Below are 24,713 nucleotides of genomic sequence, written 5' to 3'. Positions count from 1 at the left end.
TAAATATTTATTAAGCACTTACTATGTGCCAGGCACTGTACTAAGCACTATAGATACAAAGAAAGGTAAAATAGCCCTTGGCCAAAAGGAGTTTAGATTAATGGGGAGACAACATGTAATCAACTATGTACAAACAAACTAAATAAGATAAATTGTGGAAACTCAACAAGTGAAATAATATGGATGGAGAAGAGAAGAGGGCCCAGGACAGTCTTAGAGAATATCCATTATTATCTGGAATGATGTAGATGAAGATCTAACAAAGGAAACTAGAGTAGGCAAGACAGGTAGAAGAACCAGAACAAAATAGTGTCAGGAAAACCTAGAGGGAAGAATGTGCAGTAGGAGAGGTTTGATAGGTAAAAAATTAATGAGACCTGGATTCATATCTTTAAAGGGTTTTACTTTTTTTTTTTAATTTGAGAAGTATATACTTATTTATTTTATATGAAGCTTTTTATTTTCAAAACCCATGCATAGTTTTCTTTCTTTCTTTCTTTTTTTGCCTGAGGCAATTGGGGTTATGTGACGTGCCCAGGATCACACAGCTAGGAAGTGTTAAGTATCTGAAACCAGATTTTGAACTCAGATCCTCCTGACTTCAGAGCTGGTGCTTTATCCACTGCATCACCTAGCTGTCCTTACATGCATAATTTTCAACATTCACCCTTGCAAAACGTAGTGTTCCAAATTTTTTTTCTCCCCCCCTTCTCCCCATCCTCTCTCCTAAATAGCAAGTAATCTAATATTTGTTAAACATGTGCAATTCTTCTATACATATTAACACAATTATCATTCCACACAAGAAAAATCAGATCAAAGAGAAAAAATGAGAAAGAAAACAAAATGCAAGCAAACAACAATCAAAAGAAATCGAAAATACTATGTTGTGATCTACACTCAGTTCCCACAGTCCTCTTTCCGGATGCAGATGGCTCTCTGCATCACAAAACCATTAGAACTAGCCTGAATCACCTTGCTATTGAAAAGAGCCAAATCCATCAGAACTGATCATTGTATAATCTTCTTCTTGTTATGTTCAATATTCTCTTGGTTCTACTCATTTCACTTAGCATCAGTTCATCTAAGTCCCTCCAGGCCTCTCTGAAATCATCCTGCTGATCGTTTCTTATAAAACAATATTCCATAACATTTATATACCATTTTCCAATTGATAGGCATTCACTCAGTTTTCAGTTTCTTGCCACAAACATTTTTTGCACATGTAGGTCCCTTTCCCTCCTTTAAGAACTCTTTGGGATATAAGCCCAGTAGAAATATTGCTGGATCAAAAGATATTCACTTTTTGATAGCCCTTTGGGCATAGTTCTACATTGCTCTCCAGAATGGTTGGATCAGTTCATAACTCCACTAACACTGTATTAGTGTCTCAGTTTTCCCACATCCCCTCAAACATTCATCATTATCTTTTCCTGTCATCTTAGCCAATTTGGTACCTCAGATTTGTTTTAATTTCCATTTCTGTGATTAATAGTTAATTTCATCTGAAAATTGTCAGTTCACAAAGGGGCTTTATTATCATAAAAGCAACCAAGCTGCATCAGGGAACTCTCTGGTATGAGGAGCTTACCTGATATTTATAAGATTAAGGTTGTCTCTTCCCAAGGGAGTTAACTCTTCAATCATTAATTCAAACTTAACAAGCTTCTGAGGGGACCCCCAGACCTTGAAATACTCAGCACAACCCAAACTTTCTACACCTGGTTGAATGAACAACAGCATCCTCTGCCTGCCTATACAGAACCTAACAAAGGCCTGCTGGGGCCTATTTCAAGAGTATTAAGGAAAATGCTGATTTAATATCAAAGGCTACATAGAGATCAAGAATGATGCGGACTCTATTTGACAAATAATCCTAAGAAAACTGGAAAATAATATGTCAAAAACTCAGCATAGACTTACATCTTACATCCCATTCCAAAATAAGTTCAAAATGGGTACATGATTTGGGCATAAAGAATAATACCATAAACAAATTAGGAAAGCAAAGGATAATTTACCTATCAAATCTTTAGAGAAGGGAGGAATTTATGACAAAAGAAGAACTAGAGAACATTATGAAAGGCAAAATGGACAATTTTGATTACATTAAATTAAAAAGGTTTTGCACAAACGAAATCAATAGAACCAAGATTAAAAGGGAAGTACAAAGCTGGGGGAAAAAATCTTTATGGTCAGTGTTTATGGTAAAGGTCTCATTTCTAAAATATATAAAGAACTGTGTCAAATTTATGAGAACACAATTTCCCAGTTCAAAGGTCAAAGGATATAAACAATTTTCAGATGAAGAAATTAAAGCCATCTATAGTCACATAAAAAAATGCTCTAAATCACTATTGATTAGAAAAATGCAAACTAAAACAATTCTAAGCTACCACCTCACATCTCTCGGATTGGTTAAGATGACAGGAAAAGATAATGATAATTGTTGGATGGGGATATGGGAAAACTAGGACACCGATGCATTGTTGGTAGAGTTGTGAAATAATTCAACCATTCTGGAAAGCAATTTGGAACTATGCCTAAAGGGCTATGAAATTGTGCATGCCCTTTGATTTAGAAGTGGCATTGTTGTGTCTATAAAGGAGGGAAAATGACCCACGTGCAAAAAATGTTTGTAGCAGCTCTTTTTGTGGTAGCAAAGAATTGAAAAATGAGTAGATGCCCATCAATTGGGAAATGGCTGAACAAGTTGTGGTATAAGAAGATAATGGAATATTATTGTTCCATTTAGGAAATGATGAACAAGCTTATTTTAGAAAGGCTTGGAAAGATTTATACAAATTGAAGCTGAGTGAAACAAGCAGAACCAGGAATATATTGTACACAGTAACAGCAGGAATGTGCAATGATCAGCTGTGAAAGAAAGACTTGATTCTTCTCAGTGGTTCAGTGATCCAAAGCGATCCAAAGCAATCCCAATAGACTTTGGTCTGAAAATGCCATCTGCATCAAGAAAAAGAATTATGGAGATAATGTAAATCAACACATACTATGTTCACTTCTTTTTTTCTGTTTTTTTTTATCTCTCCCATGGTTTTTCCCTTTTGCTCTGATCTTTCTCTCCCAAATGATTCATAAAAGCAATGTGTATTAAAAATTAATTTAAAAATCTTTTAGAAATAAAAAAAGCTAAGAATTGAGAAAGAGCCATTAGATTTGCAATTAAGAGATCAATAACTTTGGAGAGAGAAATTTCAATTAAATTTTGAGGTCTGAAGTTATATGTGAGGATTAAAAAGACAATGCAATAAAAAGTAGAAGCACCTATTGTAGAAAGGAGAACCAAGAACCAAATGTTCTCCCACAGCAAAACTTTACTGATAAATTATTAAAAATTTCAAGACCCTCACATTCCATTATGAGAGCCCATTATAGAAGGTCTTCTCAAGGAGTTTAGCCACAAAAGAGAAGGAGAATCTTGGATGACAGCTAGCCAGAATGGATCAAGTGACAGATGTTTTGGTTTTTTTTGGAGAAGGAAACATGAAAATTTACATGCAGTAGGGAAGTAGCCAATAGATAGGGAGAGATTTAAAATGAGTAGGGCAATCCTCTCTTCTAAAGAGAACAGACTAGAATGGGATCACTTGTGCATATAGAAGATTTGCCTTTGCATAGAGAAGGGCCCTTTTGATGTAAGATGGACTAGAAGAGGAAAGGATAGTAGGAACAGATTAGAAGAAGGAGCTCTCAGTGAATGGATTCAATTTTTCCAACACCATCGAGATTTATAACCTAGGAATCATTTTCTCCTTCTACTCCATCTCATTCATGCCATATATTCATTGAATTATCAAGTATCATTTCTCTTTTTATATACATGATCACCCACTAACTTTATTCAAGCCTTCATTGTCTCATGTGTAGACTTATGGTTTCCTTCCCTAAAGTTTCTCTCCCCCTCCAATCTATACTCTAAATCTGGTTTTCTTATACATTTTCCACTCTTGACTCCTTTCTACCTAAAAAATTTTTACATGACCATGAGTATGTTTATAGCTATGTAATGGCTCTTAACAATCTAGTCAGGGAAGACAATATATAGCTAAACAGGTAGAAAATTGATGAAGTCTTTGCTTTCTAGAGTTCAATCAATTTAGCCTTACAATTGGGACTCTATTTCTTGCCCTGGCTATCTGCCATGTTTACTTATAATGCACTCCCTTTGTCACTTGTGATCCTAAGAATCCCTCACTTCCATCAATACTCAGTTTATGTGCTGTTTTATGCAGGAGACTTTTCCCAATTCCCCCATCTGTTACTTTCTTTCTTTCTAAGGCTACCTTTCATCTACTTTGTATCTACAGGATATATCTACTTGTGTACAGATTGTACTCCATCCTCTAACCCCTTATTTGTAAGCTCTTAGAGGGAAGGAGCTTACAATTTTTCTTTCAATATCTAACTCATAGTATTCCAGCACATAGAAAATACATATTTTATAAATATTTACAGATTGATTGTTCAACAACTTGCCACAGTAGAAAGAATCACAGCCAGGATCAGCTTCTCTAACTCTAAAATCAGTATTCTTTCCACCAAGCTGCTTTACCCTGCTACATCTTCTTCAGTAGTAAGCTTCTTGAGGTTGACTCAATTTATTTTGGTCTTTGTTTTACTGGTGCCTAGTCTATTGCGCAGTATGGAGCAGACTGCTCAACAAATTATTGTTTATTGGTTAAATGGGCGCCTTCAGAGAAATCTCTGAGTGGACAATGTTTTCCAGAATTCAGACAATACTGGCAACTGATAGGATTTCTTTAAGTCACAATATTAGACAATACTTTTCTTGGAGAGGAAAATTTTAAAACACTATGAAAATATCTTTCTTAATAGTGATCCATAGCCTTGCCCCCAAGTAGAGAAGTGTATTCCAAGGTTCTGACTTGAGCCTCTCCTCTCTTGTTACCTTCCCTCTGTCATTTCATCAATTCCCCTAGGTTCATATATCATCAATATGAAGATGTCACTAAGAAATATAATACACACACACACACACACAAATCTGTCCATAGTCTCTTTCTTGAGACTGCCAACTGCCTTTTAAACCATTCAGAACAGGATTTTCCACAGGCATCTCAAATTCAACTATTCCAAACAAACTTATCTTTTCCCCCAATTCCACTTCTTTTCTGAAAAGAATGTATTTTCTCTTCAGATACACCTCTTTAAAAATCTAGTTATTCCTAAAACTCAGCTCAAAGGTCATCTTCTACCTAAAGTTTTTCCTAGTCTCTCCTATTAGTAGTGCCTTCTTCCCTCAAAATAATGTAACATTTATATGAAACATTTCTTATATGTACTTTTATATATATATACATTCTCTCTTCTAAGAGAATGTAAAACTCCTGTGGACAAGGATTGTTTCATTTTTGTAATGATACATTTATGCCTAGGATAATGATAGGCAAATTACAGGTATTAATAAATGCTTGATAATTTATTGATTTACCATTATTCCACCAGCCTTGCTCTTTTCACTGTTAAAAACTGTTACTGAAATGAAAAAACCATTCCCAATGTTAGAGTTTAAGAAAAAGATTTTTATCTAACACTGACCTAAAGTTTTCTTTACATTTGCTTTGGTTCTTAAAACTATAATTTATCAGATGCCTGAAAATTATAGCTCACATAATTTGGAATTTTATAAAAATGCATTTATTAGTTCAAACAATTAAAAATTATATACAGCTCTCTCTTCATTAGGGTACTAGAAATGGAATTTTCCACTTTAGATTTTTTCCTAATATCGCAAGATATTATTGCACTGGGCCAGAACAAAATTATTCTGGCAAACAACTCAATACGAACTGGTTTCAGTCTTCTTATGTTCACCTTACTCATCTCAATATATTATGCAATAACACCATGAAAAAGCCATGGGGGGGAAATGATTGATGTTCAAGAAATACTCTACAAGCCATATACTCAATTCTTCTGATCACTCTAAAGTAATTTAGATGCTTGTTACTCTGACCAGACCTCTCACTCCTTTAAATTTTTAAGGTATTATAAAAAACAAAATATCTTACCAAGAACTTGACAAAATCACAGATGAAAGAAGTTAAGATTTTACATTCTTGCAAGAATGAATGCCTACATTAATAGACCCACCTTTGAAATTCCAAAGGCAGTATTCTATTTTCTATCCTGAAGGACAAATCCCTCCCTGGATTCCCCATTAATGTCACAGAAGCATCTTTCATGACATAGACAGTCCCTGCTCCCAAGGTGTTTATACTCTATAAGGGGGGAGGGGGAGAGGGAAGATAATAGTGGAGAGACTAAGGTCTCAAAGAACAAAAGATTATATTCAAATCTCAGGCCACTACCCCTGATAACAGAAGTCAGTCTCTGCCCTTAAGGAACTTACATTCTTTTGGGGGAAGATAAACTCCATGCTTGATTATTCTTTGATCTCCTTATGGGTTTTTCCAATTTAATTTTTTATAACTGTGGAAACCAAATAAATGGCCATCAATTTCTTGCCAGTAACTTTTCTCTAGGTTCAAGTTCACAGTAAATAGTTTGTAATGCAATTATTAGCAAAATTGGTAGGAAAATAATCAACTGGGAGAAATGCATGATGACATACTGAAGTAATCTCTCATTCTTTGTAGTTCTTTGGTGGAAAGAATACTGGAGTTGTTAAGATGGTAGAAAGCAGTATAAATTATTTGGAGCCTTTTGAATTATCTTTTTGCACTTTGGTGGAGATGATGTGGTTTAAGATGTGAGGTTTGGCACCAAATGATGTGGTTCCAGAACCAACATGATGTAAGTGATACAGACCCTAGATAATGGTAGGCAACAAAAGTTGGGATTCAGTCATGTGAATAAGTCACAATGATCATTCGTTTTTGGCAAAATGATTTCTATAGGGAAGCGATTACAGACAAAATGAAGGGATACAATAGACACTGGGAATGATAAATATAAGAGTTGGGAGAGCATAGCAGGGGATTTTAATAATTAATGATGGAAAGGACAAGTTTCCTAGGGGAACTTGCCATTTACCAGGAGAAAGGAAACACCCTATGAGGTTGGGGCATGCCCTAAATCCTGAAAGGGACACAGAATCCCAAAAGAGTTAGTTAACTTTAAGAGGAGAAGTGGGGTTGAGAGTTATAATGGAGTTAGGAGAGATACCACATGGCATGGAGGGAAGGGTAAGAGGAAAGACACCACAAGGCAAGTTGTGCTATGGTGGACTGAGACAAAGGAAAGCAGCAGCCATGGGATGGCCCTTAGATTTTATAGGGAAAATTTAGTCTTAGGGACATAACTGGGATTTTTGACAGGGCATGGCAAGATGAGATTGCAAGAAACTTCTACAGAGGGTAGATCTCAGGGGTTTGACATAATTTGGATTTCAGATTGGATGACTTCCCTACAGAGTGGGACCAAGGAACTAGACTGATCTTATTGGAGGCTTCTCCCTGCCTGCCTCAGGGACTAATTTTTATCAATTCCTTTGTTAACCTCATCTAACATCGAAGATCTCTTCAGGGATATCAGATTTCCAATGACTAATACTCAGATTTGCCAGGATAGAAACTTCATTTTATTTTTTTACTTAACGGCTAACAAACAGGGGAAGACTAATACATACTAACTGAACTCAAGAGACTGACTAATGGAATTAGCTAAAAAGTTCATGTTAAGGTACAATGAAAAACTGTAGAGGGGCAGCTAACTGGCGCAGTAGAGTACCAGCCCTGAAGTCAGGAAGACCTGAGTTCAAATATGACCTCAGACACTTAACACTTCCTAGCTGTGTGATCCTGGGCAAGTCACTTAACCCCATTGCCTCAGATATATCTATATATCTATATAACTAATGAAAGGACCAAAGTATGACTGTCCAGTCAAAAAGTCTAATTGGATTAATTGCTTTAAAAAAAAAAGTTTCTTGATTTATAGTCTGAATTAAGAGTTGGACAGTAATGGATAATGTCATCAAACTTTATTAGATTGAAGCAAGTATCTACTTCAAAAGGTTCTTGTGAAAATCAAATAAGATACTGTAAAAAGTCCTTTGAAAAACTATGAAGCAATAAGCAAAGTATTATTTTGCTCTCGATGTTTTTCAAACTTTTTTCTAGTCCTTAAGTGGTATAATATAGGACAATCACTCATCTATGACTTCTTCCTTAAGTTCTTTTTTTTTTTCTTTTTTTGCTGAGGCAATCAGGGTTAAGTGACTTGCCCAGGGTCACACAGCTAGGAAGTATTATGTGTCTGAGACCAGATGTGAACTTGGGTCCTCCTGACTTCAGGGCTGGTGCTCTATCCACTGCTCCACCAAAATACCCTATTTTTCCTTAAGTTTTATAGAGTTGCCCAGGACACAAAAATTTTGTGACTGCTCAGGGTCAGTAAATGTTAATATCTTGCTATACCAGGTTGCTCCAGTAACTACATAACATTCAGTAAGACTACTTCAAGCAAATCTAATCATGGTACTACGGTACTTATAATGTTGGCCCCAGAGGAATTACAATCTGTATGACTTTGGGCAAATCATATAATGATGGGCCATACTTTTCTCATTTGTAAAATAAGTACATTGTTGAACAGTCTCTAAAATGCTTTGGGGTTTTTCTCCAGCTGTCTCAGTGACTCTTAAGACAGTAAAACACTTTGGTCTTTGTTTTTATTTTTTTTTGTGTAGGTAGGGGAGGGATACCAAAAAATGAGGGTAATTCTCACAGACCCTTAGGGAACTTCCTGTCAAACAAACTTGTCAAAGGTTACAGGGTGCAATCAGACTTTCCCTGTACCAGAACACCAAAATGTTTAGGTTACTAACAAAAATGATGGGGTATGAAATGATACCCCCCAAAGTATATATGGGGTAATGTTACAAAGGCCAGGGTCATGAATTATCTCAAAAGAGTGTGTAAGCTTAAATATCCTCCAAATTAAGGGACAAAGATTTTTATTACCAGCTAAAATTCTGGCTAAATTCCAAGAGAAGTTAATGGACTGATGCCAAAAAGGGGTTTCGAAAGAGGAGTAGGGAATTATGTCATTGACTGGTGGTTAACTCTAAAAGGGATTTAGCACCCTAAAATGAGTTAGCTATAACAAATAGAAAGATACTATGAGGCATAAGTATGCCATCAATTGGTGAATGAACCCTAAAAAGGAATTTGCAGGTATTTACAGTATGAAGAGATCTTTTATAGAGGAAATATAACCTTGGGAGGTTTGATTTCATAACTTTACCTGAGAGGTCCACCCCAGGACCTCTCCTAGCACAGTAATAAAATCCACTTAAACAAAAGGGAGACGTAAGGCAACTGCTCCTATCAAGTGTTCCTCTCCGCTTGCCTCGGGGAACAGGTAGGCTTCCAGATTCTTTATTATAATTCAGGCTGATAACTCTCCCTGGTACCTGAGACTTGAAGGTTTGATTTAGCCCCCCTCAAACTCACTTGAAACAAGAGAAAAATAGGATTATATATTTAGAATGGCAAGTGATTATCTTATATTCCTTACTCTCCTTCCTAGAATCAGATTCCTAGAAGAGATTCAATTGTTAAATTTTCAGTTAGCAAATTCTACAAATCAGGTTCTTTTGATTGTTTATGTTGGGGTATAAGGTTATGGAAGTATCAAACGCCAATAATATATTTGGAGTCTAAGGTTGGTGTCATGGGATGTGTCAAAAGAATTTATAGACTTTGACCTCCAAATTAAGAGGCAAAGATATTATAACTGGCTGGCTTAAGTTTCAAAAGTTTAGTCATTAACAAGGGAAAGGTCTAGAGCTAAATTCCCTAGTAGAACTCATAATTAAGGGAAAAGAACCCCCCCTAGCTACCAAAGACAAATACATCTCTCCACAATTGCTAGTATCCTATTCCACTGTAATTGTTTTTAATCTTTTGTTTTTATTTTTCTGAATTGGTGTTATTTACTCCCAGTTGAATGTAAGTTGCTAAAAGACAATTTTTCTTTTGCTATCTCCTACTTTGCATTTAGAAGTTTGTTGAATGAATGAATCTAGTAAATTTTCAGATGAAACTCAGGCCCAGAGAGATTAATTGACTTCTCCAAAGTCAAACATGTGATAAATAAATAGTACAGTCAGAATCTGAATTCATGTTTTTTGATTTCAGATCTTAACATTTACATAGATCTTTACATAGATGAAACCGACTTATTATATAAGGCAACACAGAATCAGATGTCAAAATATATGATGGAGCCAATTACAGTAGTGCGGAAAGACAAAGAGTCTTTTAAAATGAAATATAAAAAATAAAATAGTATTTTCTTCCCAAATACATGCAAAAGTACAATATTAATCTTTGCAAAAGCTTGTGTTTCAAACTTTTCTCCCTCTCTAGAACAAAAGGGAAAAAACACAAGGAAAAAAAAAGCAAGCAAATAACAAAAGGTAAAAATTCTATGCGTTGATCCACATTCAGTCCTCTCTGTAGTTCTCTCTGGATGTGGATGACACTTTCCATCACAAGAAAGACAAGGGATAGAAAATCTGCCAGACAAATTTGTCTGCTATTTATCATACTGTGCTTATCTATATTGGAATTTAAGTTTTTTTAAAAAACAAAGTTATTGATTTTCTGCAACTCTGTCCCCTTCTATTTCATTTCCTTTTACCAGTTTCCTGTCTGCTGTTTCTACTTCCATCACTTCATGCCTCAGAGATTCAGTTCCTCGTTTATAAATATGGGATTAAACAAAAGATATTTAAGTTCTTTTCTACCTCTAAGATTCTATGAGTCGTTTGAATTTTTTTGATTTCTTTGGCTTCTGCAGCTGCAATGATTCAAGGCTCTTTCATTCTCTTCCCCTCCCAACTCTCCAATTTTGTTGTGTTGTCTTCCACCTTTAGACTTTTTGAGGGCAGGGTTCTTTTTTTTTTTTATAAATCCCAGAGTTTAGCACTGGCTAGAGTTATTGAGGTTTTGTGAAGGGGGTATAGTTTATGATTCAAAATACCCATAATGTTTCCTGGTAGACCATATTCTTCCTCGGCTATTTTCCACATTCAGGACAGCTAGATCGCACAGTGGTTAGAGTCAGGAAAACCTGAATTCAAATTTGACCTCAGACACTTAATAAATGCGTTGTCATTCAACCCTGGTTTTCTCAGTTTCCTCATCTGTAAAATGAGCTGAACAAGGAAACGGCAAACACTCTAGTCCGTTTGCTGTGAAAATCTCAAATGGGGTCACGGAGTTTGGGACTGAATAACAAAGTTTTTTTTTTTTAAATAGCACACACAAATAAAATGACCTAGAGTCACACAACTAATGAATGCCCCAAGAATAATTTGAATCCATAATTTCCTGAGTTATAAGTCCAGCTGTCTAGCCACTACACCAGGACACCTCTGTTACGGTGTGTTTTGTTTATATGTCACGAATCCCTTTGGCATTATAGTGAAGCCTGTAGACCCCTTCTAGGAGTAAAGTTTGTATGTGCATAAAATAAAATACGAAGAATTATAAAGGGAAGCAGTTATATTAAAATGGTATATACCATAACACATACACACACAAAAAAAACCTTCAAAACCCCTGTTAAAGAGGTTGCTGCTAAATGTACTTATTCCTTTTATCTCACGAAAGAATTGTTGTTTCACGAATCAAGTAAATGCTTGTTGAATTTAATCGACTAAGGAGTTATCTCATCCTCAAGGAGGTTCCCTGCTATCAGCCAGCCCTTGCAGTCAGCGTCAAAGTAGGTCCCCCCACCCGGCAGGGCAGGGTACAAGGAACTATGACTAAGCGCTGTAAGGCCTGTGCTGAAAGACTTGAGAACGCACGCGAGTTGGGGCCTCCAGTTGCCTCCCTGCTTCGCTCCATCTTTTCTCCCCCTTTCTCCCGTTTGCACTAGGGTCTGGTACTCGTCCTTCCACTCTCATAACATTCCATGGGCTCCAGATGTCTCAGAGGTGCTGGATACTGTGACGTCACACACTCGGGCAGAGCCGTCTCAATCTCTAGAGGGTACCTGGGAGGTTAGGCCTAGCAGGGTACGGCAGGGCCTAAAGGAAATAGGCCCTAAGGAGGAAGGCCCTCTAGAGAGGCAGCTAGCTGACCGCTTTCACGCCCAGGGAGTCTAGAGCTCGGGGGTGGGGCGAACGGGTGACGGAGAGGAGGAAAATCGAGGGCCAAGGGGCGGTGCTTCGGTTCCTTCGGGCCAGGTTGCGTAGTGACGTTACACGCAGGGGCGGGCGGGGGCGGGGCGAAGGCGCTGGTATTGCCGAGAGTGGGGGAGTTGGTACCTCATTCCCGGGTGGAGCCGGAGCTGGAGACAGGTAATTCCTCTGCTCTTTCTGTTTGCCTGGAACTGGGCTTGGACCAGAAATGAGAGACTTTTGCCCCACGGGGGGTATGGGGGCCGGGCAGCTGCGACCAAGAAGCATGGCCATCACGTCCTTGCAGCCACCGCCCGGGTGACTTGGCCTGCGGACTGGAGGGGGAGGGGGGGGGTTGGAATTGGGGGCGGGAAGAGAAAACGGGGTAGGGAGGAGAGTCGGAGTCACAGTGAGGCGGAGGGAGGACGGGTGGGAATGGAAGAATTCTGAAAGACTACCTTTGGAGCCAATGGGGAAGACCGAAGCGGTTTGCAGGCGGAGATTGGCGGCTGCCGGCGCGCGCGGCGGATCCCGCGCGGGCGCGGCGAGGCTTCTGATTGGCCGCTTGGGATAAGGGGGTGGGGTTGTTTCGGCGGGCGGATGTGAGGGAACTAGTTGCTGCCTCCTCTCCCTTGACCTTGTGGGTCAAGGGGAGAGCGTCACGTGGGCAGAGGAGTGGAGGTGATCTTGTCCGGACGCTGTTTGTCCCTTCCTTCTTTCAGTCTAGTTCGGGCTCCTCCACGCGCTCCCCCTCCTTCCCGGTCACGCCCTACAGATCTTTCCAAAGCGCTGCCTCCTTCGGGGTGGAACCGGCCCTCCCCAGTGCTGGGAGATCCGCCCCATCCCACCCGGGAGTCCCGCCCACGTTGCTGTCTAGCCCGGCTTGTTAGAGCCGCCTGCTGGGCCGGGCTGGTTCCTTGTAGCCGCCTTCGGATCCTGTTTGTACCTGTGTCTGGCAAAACAGAAGTTCTCTAGTGGAACCTGCGCCCCGGGTGGGCGTTTTCTCCCGGACCTTCAGCTCCTTAGATTTCGGTGCTTGGGAGGAGAGGAAGGAGGGGTCCGGACGAGGCTGGAGTCATGTTTTTATAACCGTACAGTTACTCGTTTAAAGCCCATTAAATGTTGGAAGGACCAGATTCATCAAGGACTTTATTTCTTGACCTCTCCTCCCTGACCTTAACCCTTAGCATATTGCTCTTTAATTTTCTCTTAAGTTGTTAGAATATTACCACTTTCCAAGCTTTTGGGGATGAGAAAACTAGTAGTTATACTACTAGTATAACTTTTATACTAAAAAAAGTATAAAGTATAGGACTTTTGAACTAGGGTATAAAGTTTTTTAACAGACCCTCCGGACTAAGTGGCTCCTTTTCATGGAGCCTGTGAATTCTAGCAAAAATATCCTCATGACACAGCAACAAAATTTTATAAGGTTGACCTTTCAAACAAGGCTATGATGTAATAAAAAGATTTGTAATTTTGAAACAAGAGGATCTAGTTTTGAATCCAGACCCTTCCACCTGCTACCTATGTGTGACCTTGGAAAAAGATTTCACATTTCCTCATGTTCTTGAAAGGTCACGTGAGGGCCTTCAAGGACCCTTCCAATCTTCATCTCTGATCCTAAAGGAAGAAGCGAAGGTGACCTTTCGTCGATTCTCTAAGGCGGTGATAGTGTGCTGGCCAAACCCATTCATGTACACTTATCTACTTGGGATTTTACAAAGGAAATGATTCTCCGGAAGGCCCAGGGTCCAAAAGACAAAAGTAAAACTTCTGAAGTACTAATTAATTCTAAAGCTTAAAAAATAATCCCCAAAACTGAGTCTGCCAGGGCAATTTTAACAAAATAAGGGATTCTAAAGCTAAAGCATTCAAATTCAATCTAAACTAGTGAGATCTACCAGTTTCCAAATGTTGTATCTTTTCCTCCCTTTTTTTCACAGAAAGGGAATCATCAAATGACTATTCCCCATATAAATCCCAAGAGTGAATCAAAATCCCTATACATAATATACTAGTACAGTAGCATTTCCTAAAAATCCTTCAAACATAACAGCAATAATTACAAACATACTAGTACAGTAGCATTTCCTAAAAATCCTTCAAACATAACAGCAATAATTACAGTTTTAACAAATCCCATCCCAAATCTTAAACAGAGTGATAGATGATCCAGGCAAGGTTCAACAGTCAGTCAAACATTCCCAAAGTCCCTCATATCAGTCCAAAGTACAGTAGATGCAGGGTCCAGTCCATGGTCTCATTTTAAAAACTACTGCTTCAGGCTATGAAGTGATAGGAGGCTCTCATTCCATGCAGACTGGGTATGCCATGCTGACAGGATATATACATGAGTAACTTTACAGCATTAACAATTGCCAAACCTCTTGTTCCAATTTTTCACCTCTTACCCCCCCCCACCCCCTCCCCTAAATGGCAGGATGACCAGTAGATGTTAAATATATTAAAATATAACTTAGATACACAATAAGTATACATGACCAAAACATTATTTTGCTGTACAAAAAGAATCAGACTCTGAAATATTGTACAATTAGCTTGTGAAGGAAATCAAAAATGCAGGTGTGCATAAATATAGGGATTGGGAATTCAATGTAATGGTTTTTAGTCATCTCCCAGAGTTCTTTTTCTGGGTATAGCTAGTTCAGTTCATTACTGCTCCATTAGAAATGATTTGGTTGATCTCGTTGCTGAGGATGGCCTGATCCATCAGAACTGGTCATCATCTAGTATTGTTGTTGAAGTATATAATGATCTCCTGGTCCTGCTCATTTCACTCAGCATCAGTTCGTGTAAGTCTCTCCAGGCCTTTCTGAAATCATCCTGTTGGTCATTTCTTACAGAACAGTAATATTCCATAATTTTCATATACCACAATTTATTCAGCCATTCTCCAACTGATGGACATCCATTCAGTTTCCAGTTTCTAGCCACTACAAAAAGGGCTGCCACAAACATTCGTGCACATACAGGTCTCTTTCCCTTCTTTATAATCTCTTTGGAATATAATCCCAGTAGTAACACTGCTGGATCAAAGGGTATGCACAGTTTGATAACTTTGAGCATAATTCCAAACTACTCTCCAAAATGGTTGGATTCGTTCACAACTCCACCAACAATGAATCAATGTCCGTTTTCCCACATCCCCTCCAACAATCATCATTATTTTTTCCTGTCATCTTAGCCAATCTGACAGGTGTGTAGTGGTATCTTAGAGTTGTCTTAATTTGCATTTCTCTGATTAATATAATTATATTAATTATATATTAATATAATTATATATATGATATAATTAGAGCAAGCCAATATCTGTAATTTAACAGATTTAGATCAGTCTCAGATGGAAAGACTCAGTTCACCAGACTGCTGCAAAATATGAGGAGGCCAAAATAAATTGTTTCCTATGTGAAGAGATGAGTTTGCCAGGCAAACGGCTGCTGTCTTATAGACCCCTGTTAATTGTCCTCTTATCATGTAGAAACCTTAAAGAAACACAAATATCCAGTAACATGAGATGACCAGGCAAAATACTTAAGTTGCCCAAGCAATGATTACATATAACCAGACTGAAAATAGCAAAAGTATGACATAAGTGAATTAACAGTTTCTATTGATAATTGCTCTGATCATAGATCAGTTACAGGAGGAAAAAGTATAACATAAGCAGTTAAAACTCAACCTTCAGCACATATAGGATAAAATAGCCTTAACCCAGTTTTATTCCAATCAATTGTCCCAGTAACTGTCAGAGGGTGGAGCTTTAAAACTCCCAAATAGCATTAACTAAATTATAAGTCCGAGAAATTTTACTTTCAATAACAAATTTCACAAATCAAATTTCTGATAAATCTTAAAAGACTCATCATAACCTTATAGTAATAACAGGAATTTTGTCTAAGTTCACAACTTAAAAACAATTATATCTAGGTAGATGTTACATAAGTGAACGTTATACATACAAATCATTTTGCTTTTAAAATGCCCAATACATAGAAAAATATCCCAAATTGCATATTGTCCATAACAGAAACATTTCCCAAAAGGACAAAGAAAAAATTTTCAGAGGCCCTTTAAATAACCTCAGGATGACCCAATACATTCAATTTAAACTTATACAGACTACCCAATTCCATTATAAGAATTCAAGAAGTTTCTTAAAAATAGTAATTAACTTTTAGAAATATTCTTACCAAAGAATGGATCACATTTATGACCATATTCCTCAACCAAGAAAACTTATGTATCAAGAAACAAATATTCAATCAAGTAACCTAAAAGTAAGCATGTTCCTTTAAATCAGTTTGCTGCACTGTGGGGAGAGAGGAGGAGAGGACTCTTACCCCACTCCTGTCCCCTAGGAAAAAACTTCTCAGGTTCTCCGCTCAGTGTCATACATAGGGATCCTTTTCAAGATTTAGCCCATCAATTTTATTTACTTTCTTCCCAAATCTACCCATTTCCAGTTTTCTTTCTCCCTAGCTATATACCTGAACACTCAGATGCTCCTTTGGGCTGGGCTCTGTTTCAAGGGGAAAAAAACTTTCCCATCTGTTTAAAATATCTAAATTCCATTTACTTACAAAATTAGTACATCAGGTTAAAAGTTTTAAAATCACAAGCAGATTTTCAAATAACAAATTCCCAAATCCCTTAATCATTGTTCTTAAAAACTTAAAAGCTTTTACATGGGCAAACAGACTAGGGGCTGTTTCCAAGACCTCTGCCCTGGGGGAGAAGTTTGTTTCACCTTGAATTCCCTTTTTCCCTTCCAGAATCCAAAGAGTCTTCTATGAACTTCCAAGCCCATTTTGTGCCTTCAGAGAAGGCCTAGATATTCCATTTAAATTTTTTCTTTAAATGTTAGCACACTGCTCTTCTAGATTTTTTTTTAACTTTCCAAATTTTCAAATCCCCTTTTTTTTATTATTTTATTTTATTCATTTATTTATTCATTCATTCATTCATTTTAATTTCTTCCCTTCTCTCCCTTTTTCTCAGGCTACTGCAGTCAGCCAGAGAAACACACACACACAAGAGAGACGAGAGAGAAAGGGAGAGAGATTTTTCAAACTTCTTGATATTTTCTAAGCCTGAAACACAGAGGCTGAATTCTTATCTTTTACAAACTTTTAACACAGACACACAGACACACATGGAGCTCCATTTTACTAAGCACAGTTGCAACGGTGTACTTAAAAATTTTTCAACAGACAAATCACACAGAACACAGTTACAATATTAAACATATAACACATACCCAAGGATATTTTCCAGCGTCCCAGAAAATACCCGTTTCAGAACTTTACCCAGAACAGAATCAGAATAACCAGAACCAGAAGGGTACGCCAAAAGGCACTCAGACAGACTTACTCTCCCAAATGCCCAATCAATATCATTGTCCACTGTAGGCCTGATTGAAGCTGAAGAACCGCTTCCTTCAAGTCAGCGGAGATAAAGGCTCTCACTTGGGGAAGCTGAAGAAAAGCCATTGAAGCTTTGGGAGGAGGGTCATACAGAATCCTTTTCATTGTTTTTGGGAGCCTAATTTGAGCCTAGAATTGGTGTGCTTAAGGGCACCTTCTAAGAAGAGGCATTGTTCTGAATTACATAAAAATGATTAAAGCAATCTCCAACTCTTTTTCACCTTTTCTCATCAATGGTTCCTTCCTGTGGGAACCATGGGCAGACATCTTCTGAAAGCTTAAAAATTTTACAATTTCATTTTTTCTTAACCTTTACTCTACGCGTCCTTAATAAATCCTTGAAATCCTCAACAAATCTATCATATACACTAATTTCTTCTCTCTCTTGGTATCGAAACCTCTTACCACACCCAGGTCTCTGTTCCTCGGGGCAGGTGGACCCATGGCGACCTCCTTATTCTCTAAATTCTCCAAATCCTCCAGCACTGCGCAGTCTTCTTATTGAGAGGTTCGATCTAGCAATGGCTACTCCTTTCCCCAAAATCTTCCGGGACCCACGTGTGGGTGCCATTTGCCTTGGCCCGCGAGGCAGTGTGTGTGGACCCTGGAAGAAAAGAGATAAGGGCAAGAGAGAGGGGAGGGGCAAAATGGAGGAAAGACAAATCATTCTGATCAAGCCTCATTTAAATGGATGCAATAGTAAGGATATATATGGCAGTAGCAGAGTAGGCAGGGTTGTACAAACACAGTACAGGGTGGGGGTCCATGACAAAGGGTTGGTATCCCGCCCAAGGATGAGCTGCTCAGATGTTTCTGGTGGCAGGAAGCTCTATGATGCGATTAGGGGATGTCTAGATATCTGCCTATTCAAAGTTGATGTGATTAGGCGATTCCTATTCAGGAAGTCTTTGGTATAATGTGATTAGGAGATTCAACCTATTCAAGGTTGGCCTTATGTGGCTGTAGATTAGTGCCGGCTCCCCACAAAATCAAATTGTAATGCTAGCCTCTTCTGAATTCTTAAAGTACTTTTTACAAAATGCATAGTATTGTTGTTTGTGCCTATGTATTACTTCTCTTCCATTCATTTATAAATGTTTTAAGGGTAGGGAACAAATTTAATTGTCTACATCTCCAGCATTTTTACATATAGTAGTTACTCATTGAATAAAGGAACAAATGCATATGACTCCTAAATTTATAGTTCTAGTTACCAATAAGCTGCTTTTTGAACATTTCCATTTGGATATCTCTCCCAGTGTTCAGCATGTCTGAAATAGCATTCCTTATTTTTTAAAGTCCTTTATTAATTGTTTTATTTTTTTTCTGGTTATACATGTATGTTAACTTTTTTTTTTTTTTGGCTGAGGCAGTTGGGGTTAAGTGACTTACCCAAGGCCACACAACCAGGAGGAAGTGTTAAGTATCTGAGGTCAAATTTGAACTCAAGTGCTCTGGACTTCAGGGCTGGTGCTCTACTCACTGCACCACCTAGCTGCCTCTGTATATTAACTTTTTAAATGCACATTTCTTTATGAATCAAGCATTCCTTATTTTGTTCCCATACTAGTTCTACTTTTTTATACCCATCAGTGATGGGATAATTCTTAAGAGTCACTCAGGAACAAAACCTGAATCATTTTGAATCTTTCCTCTCAAGAAGCAGCCTTATGATGTTAGATAGAGATCTGAAACTAGAATTGAGTAGACTTGTTCTAATCCAGCTTTGGACATTTTCAAGGTATACTATCCTGGGCAAGTCCCTTCACTTATGCTTTAGTTTTCTCACCCACATAATGGGAATAATAATGTTTACCTCCCAAAGTTGTTTTGTAGCTAAAATGAAGATATTTATTAAGTGCTTTGCAAATCAAGAATGCTGTGTATAATGATATCATTGCCTTGTCCCTGATAGCCATTAAGTTATTAAATCCTGTTGAATTTTTCCTAATTTTTCTTTTTATATGTCTTTATTTTTTTTTTTTTTTCCATTATCACCATTTAAGTTTGGACCTCATTGCCTTTACACGTGGACTATTATAATAGTTTCTTGACTTCTCTGTCTGGATCATACATAGATCATAAGATTTGGAGTTGGAAGGAATTTTAGAGATCATTTGCTTCCACCCCTTAATTTAATTAAAAAGGAATTTGAGGGACAGCGAAGGTGGTACAGTGGATAGGGCAAGTCACTTAGCCCCAATTGCCTCAGCAAAAAAAAAAAAAAAGCCAAAAAAAAAAAAAGGAACTTGAAACCCAGAGGTTTTTAATCCCTCTTTCCCAAGATCACACAGGTTTTTGAATCCAAATTTTAAACCTTGTCTTTTGAATCCAAATCCAGAGCTCTTTATAATATATTACTTATCTGCGCACACGTTTTATATATATATAATATATAATATATAAAATATATATATAATATAAAGAAAAATATAATATATCACTGTTGGCAGTAAGGGAGGCCTGCTTATCTGTAATTCCTTCCCTTTCCATTAAGACTTAAACACTTGGCACCAAAATATACTAAAATTCCAAAATGATCATTTACTTCTGCTCAGGTACTTGAGGTGCATTTCCATAAGACTTTATCTTTGTCATTGGAGGACCCAAACCTATCAAAATAACTATCTTTAACCCCCCACCCTTTTCCAATATGAACTTTCTGTTATAGTCTGGCTTTATTTCTCACTGCCTCCAGGACATATTTTGGCATTTCTTCTTAATACTTTTGATCACAGTATTTCTCCCAACAAAGAATATCATCCCACTTTCTTTTCCTATACTTTCTTCAAGGGCTAGCTCAAGACCTACATCTTCTATAAAGTTTTTCCCTTTTTGAACCAACTTAGATTCTATTATTTTCCTGCCCTGCAGAAAGACAAAACTTCATTTGATTTTGATTTTCATTTTGGTTACAGACTGAAAACTATCAGCCTCAAATCCTATTAATCTTTGAGGTCATAAATAGGAGGTGTCCTAAAAATGCTGAACCTGAGCATCTGTTGTATATGTCACACATAATCATATCAATAGGAAAACAGGATGTAACCTGGTGGATTATAAATTACATATATACATTGATAGAGGGAGATTTGGGGAGTTCCCCATATTAACAAAATGACTGGTTTTGTCAAAAGGTCTATCTAATGTATCTACCATTCCTGTGATTTCTTTGGTATAAGGAACTCCTAGGGGAAGAAAATAATGCACCAATGCAAGTTTGAACCTTCTCTATAACTTAGTCTGATTAAGTGATTTGCCCATGGTCATAGCCAGAGAGTTTCAAGCTCTCATTCCACTACTGTGCACACACGTGCATGCACGCATGCGCAGTCACACACACGCTTTTATTCATTTTCAAGTGGCTTTTTTAATCAAACAAACATTTGAGTGTTGACATCTATAAACCAGTGATTGTTCCAAGTGCATCTAGAAAGACACAAAGTAGAAGTTGATTTGTCAGCCCTATTGCTTTGGGGAGTGAGAGAGAGCCCTTTTGGCTAGATTAGTTTGGGCTAGGCAATAAATGGATGGATAGGATGGTAACAAGTGAGAAAGAAAGAAGGACGGCATAAGTAGGTAATCATAAATAAAATCAAAGAGATAGGAAATTGAGGGACCTGTAGAGGGAAGGACCAACAATCTTGTTTAGTTGGAATTTGGGTAACAATGGAACTAGTGTAAGGTAAGGCTGGAAAGTTGGAGTTGGTCAACTTGCTTGCCAGGTATGTCTTCTCAGGAAAGAGCACAGACTGTTTCATACTAATACAGATCTCAACATAAGACTTTGTGTATGTTGTTGAAATCTTTCAATTATATAGTGCTACTTAATTATGTGTTAATTGGTGTATTTTCTATTTAAAGCTATAGTTTATACTCTTCTACGGCATCAATATTTTATAATGTGGTTTGTGTTAAGTATTTATTGAAGCCCCAAGCTCAAGCTTAATCAGGAAGACTCAAGTGCCCCAAACCAGATTAAAATATCTTTGAAAAACATATAACAAAATAAATAAAAATATAATAAATACAGTAGAGATAATAAGATAATTTGTGGTTTTCTAAGTCAATATGCAGCCTGTTGGAATCTTTCTATTTGGCTCTGACACCACTGCTTTATCACATTGACTCAATGTAATGCCAGATTCAAATCCTCAGAACAAAAAACATTTCATAGGATCTTAGATCCAAATGAATATAGAAATTTCATCCTTATGTATCCTAAGGAGTGGTCCCTTCCACTCACCCCACTCCTTTTGTTTGTTGGTTTTTCCTTTTGGTTTTGGCCTCTGTCATATCTTTTCTGTATGTATGTTTTTTTTTTTTTGGCTGAGGCAGTTGGGGTTAAGTGACTTACCCAAGGCCACACAACCAGGAGGAAGTGTTAAGTATCTGAGGTTAACTGAGGGGGGGAGTTTTTGACTGTTTAGATTCCTGTTCCTAGACCATTTTGATTGACAGAAGATTTAGCTCCTTTAAGTTGTACTATCTTCCTCCTTTCCTTTCTCAGTTTTTTCATAACATCTTTTATGACATGATAAATGTGATTCCCAAATAGCTATCCCCTAAATTGTACTGTTAAACAAAAGAGAATCCTCAATTCTGGAAGATGCCATGAATTTCATGCTTTACTATAGTAAGAGGGTGAGAGATTTGGTTTTTTAAGTTAATTGTTATGTAAAAAGTAATTTGAAAATCATTTGATCCAACCTGCTTTTACAAAGTTAGGATAAACATAATTTCCAAAATGTGAGACAAACATAATAAACCACACATTATTCCTGTTGATTAGATGATGTAGAAAATCTTTGTATCTAATCTGATATCTTGGCTTTAAAAAATTCTTTAATATCAGAATCATGTCAATTTAGAATTGTAGACTACAGGATTCCTATGAAGGACTAGAGAATTATAACAAAATATATTCCTATGAAGGACTAGAGAATTATAACAAAAGGCACTTAACTAAGAGTCTTTTAATTGGCACTGTAATTAATTTTGGCAATGGAAATTGCCATTTCAGCTTTTGGGGTCTTAGTAGCTATATCTATAAGACGATGGGGCAGAGAGAGCAATTAGATCATCTCTAATGCCCCAGGTCTAAAATTCTGTGAGCTGTGATTTGGGTATGTTTGAACTTGGACATTCAGACTTTTAGATCAACAAGGATAGGGTACCTTTGACTTTTCCCTAGTCCAATCCCACTGTGTGACCGATAAGGAAAGGAAAGTTCAGAAAAGTTATAAGATGGAGTAACAAGAAAAGTTACAAGTTATTAAAGATGGAATTTGAACCCAGATCCTCAAACCACAGTTAAGAATTTGATAAATATTAAAAATTCCCTTGCAAGGGTAATTGACAACATTCTGGCCTTTGTGCATCAGATTCTTAGTTTTCATTTATGTGTCATTTTTAAAAGAATCCACTTTAGCATTACTAGTAGGTTATTGGATACAAGTCTCTTCTGCAGTAAGTATTATAAATGTGTTTCCCACAAAGATCTTAGTTTTTTAAGTTAAAGCAGCTAATTAGTATCTAGTTAGAATCCCTTGTGGGAGGACTGGAAATTGCTTAGCTAATTTCATGAGAGGTATTTGGGTGTGTATGTCTGTGTCTCTCTGTGTGTGTTTATTAGTCTATGTATGATTAAAGAAAGGAAAAGAATAAGATTTATTAAATAACTACATTGTGCTAAGCCCTTTACAAATATTATCTCATTTCATCCTTACAACAGCTCTATCAGGTAGGTGCTATTATTATAATCTTTATTTTATTTAAGATGGAGAAGTCTGAAGCAGACAAGGTTATATGACTTGCTCAAGATCACACAGCTAGTTTAAGTATTGGAAACCAGATTTCCCGTGCTTACCTATCACTTTGCCTGGTACATAATAGGCATCTAATAAATGTTGATTGATAAGTTGATTTTAACTCAGGGCTTCCTGAGTTCTTATCCACTATACTAATGAGTTTCAGTGAGACACAAATAATAATGTAACTAAATCAACAAACATTTATTAAACATCTTTATATAAAGAACTGGGATTAAAAAGTTAAAAATGAACTTTTTCCTACTCTTAGGGTTGGGGGGAAGAGGTTGTGGAAATATAACGTGTGCGCAGATAAGTAAATACAAGTTGATTTAATTCAGAAGAAAACAGCACTTAGGAAAGGAGGGGTATGAGGGAAGGCTTCCCAGAGAAGTTGGTACCTGAGCTGAGCTTAGAAAGAAGTAAGAAGTCCCAGATGGTGACATTATTTGATTTCCAAATGCATATTTCCACTGGGCTGGAACTGATATAACCCTAATTTACATACATAATGACTTCAGGTGTTACAAATTCCAATCCATGCCTAGTGGAGGTTGACATGTGTGAAAATATAAAAGCAGGGGATGTCTTGAGTCAAGAGAGACCTGAATTTAATTTAGGGAACACATTGATAATTCCCCTAGACTCTAATAGCAATAAGTTGCTGGAGAACTAGGGAATCAGTCTTCAGAAACTCGTGCCTTAGTTCAGGCACTGCTGTGCTTCATTCTCCTACCATCTCAAGGCCAGCCATATCTCATTTGAATCTCTGGCTCAAAGTGTACAGAGAAAAGGCAAAAACTCCTATTTTCTGTTTCTCTTCCAAGAAAATTTCTTTGAAATTGTAAATGTAAAAACATTAGGATAATAATTTCCCAAGTTTCTGGGAGAGTTGGGAGGAAAATATTACTTGAATAAAAGAGGTAGGAGAAAAGTATGAGAATGCTAAAGGCATCTATCTACACCCAAAGAGATGACTGTGGGAACTGAGTGTGGATCACAACATAGCATTTTCACTCTTTTTAAAAATTGTTTGCTTGCATTTTGTTTTCTTTCATTTTTTTCCCTTTTTGATCTAATTTTTCTTGTGCAGCACGATAACTGTATAAATATGTATACGTATATTGGATTTAACATACATTGTTATCGAGGGTGGGAGAAATGGGAAATTTGGAAACAAGGTTTTACAAGGGTCAATGTTGAAAAATTATCCATGCATATATGTTTTGAAGATAAAAAGCTTTAATAAAAATTTTAATAATATAAATGATCTCCAGTACATAGAACTGTATCAGAAACATGGTAAAAGATTAA

The 24,713-nt window shown here is 37.2% G+C and overlaps 1 protein-coding gene across 4 annotated transcripts in view; it reads left to right on the top strand.

Annotated features, from left to right (window-relative positions):
- Window positions 1–12,241: 12,241 nt before the first annotated feature.
- OGDH (oxoglutarate dehydrogenase) overlaps window positions 12,242–24,713 on the top strand; it is a 95,467-nt gene continuing 82,995 nt past the window's right edge. For all 4 annotated transcript variants that reach the window (XM_003757737.4, XM_031951513.1, XM_003757738.4 and 1 more), the window contains exon 1: window positions 12,242–12,322. The gene's annotated coding sequence lies outside the window, so the exon portion shown is untranslated. The remainder of the gene's footprint in view (window positions 12,323–24,713) is intronic.

Source organism: Sarcophilus harrisii, chromosome 2 (genome assembly GCF_902635505.1).
Source record: "Sarcophilus harrisii chromosome 2, mSarHar1.11, whole genome shotgun sequence".
NCBI lineage: Eukaryota > Metazoa > Chordata > Mammalia > Dasyuromorphia > Dasyuridae > Sarcophilus > Sarcophilus harrisii.
This window is presented reverse-complemented; position numbering and strand designations above follow the sequence as displayed.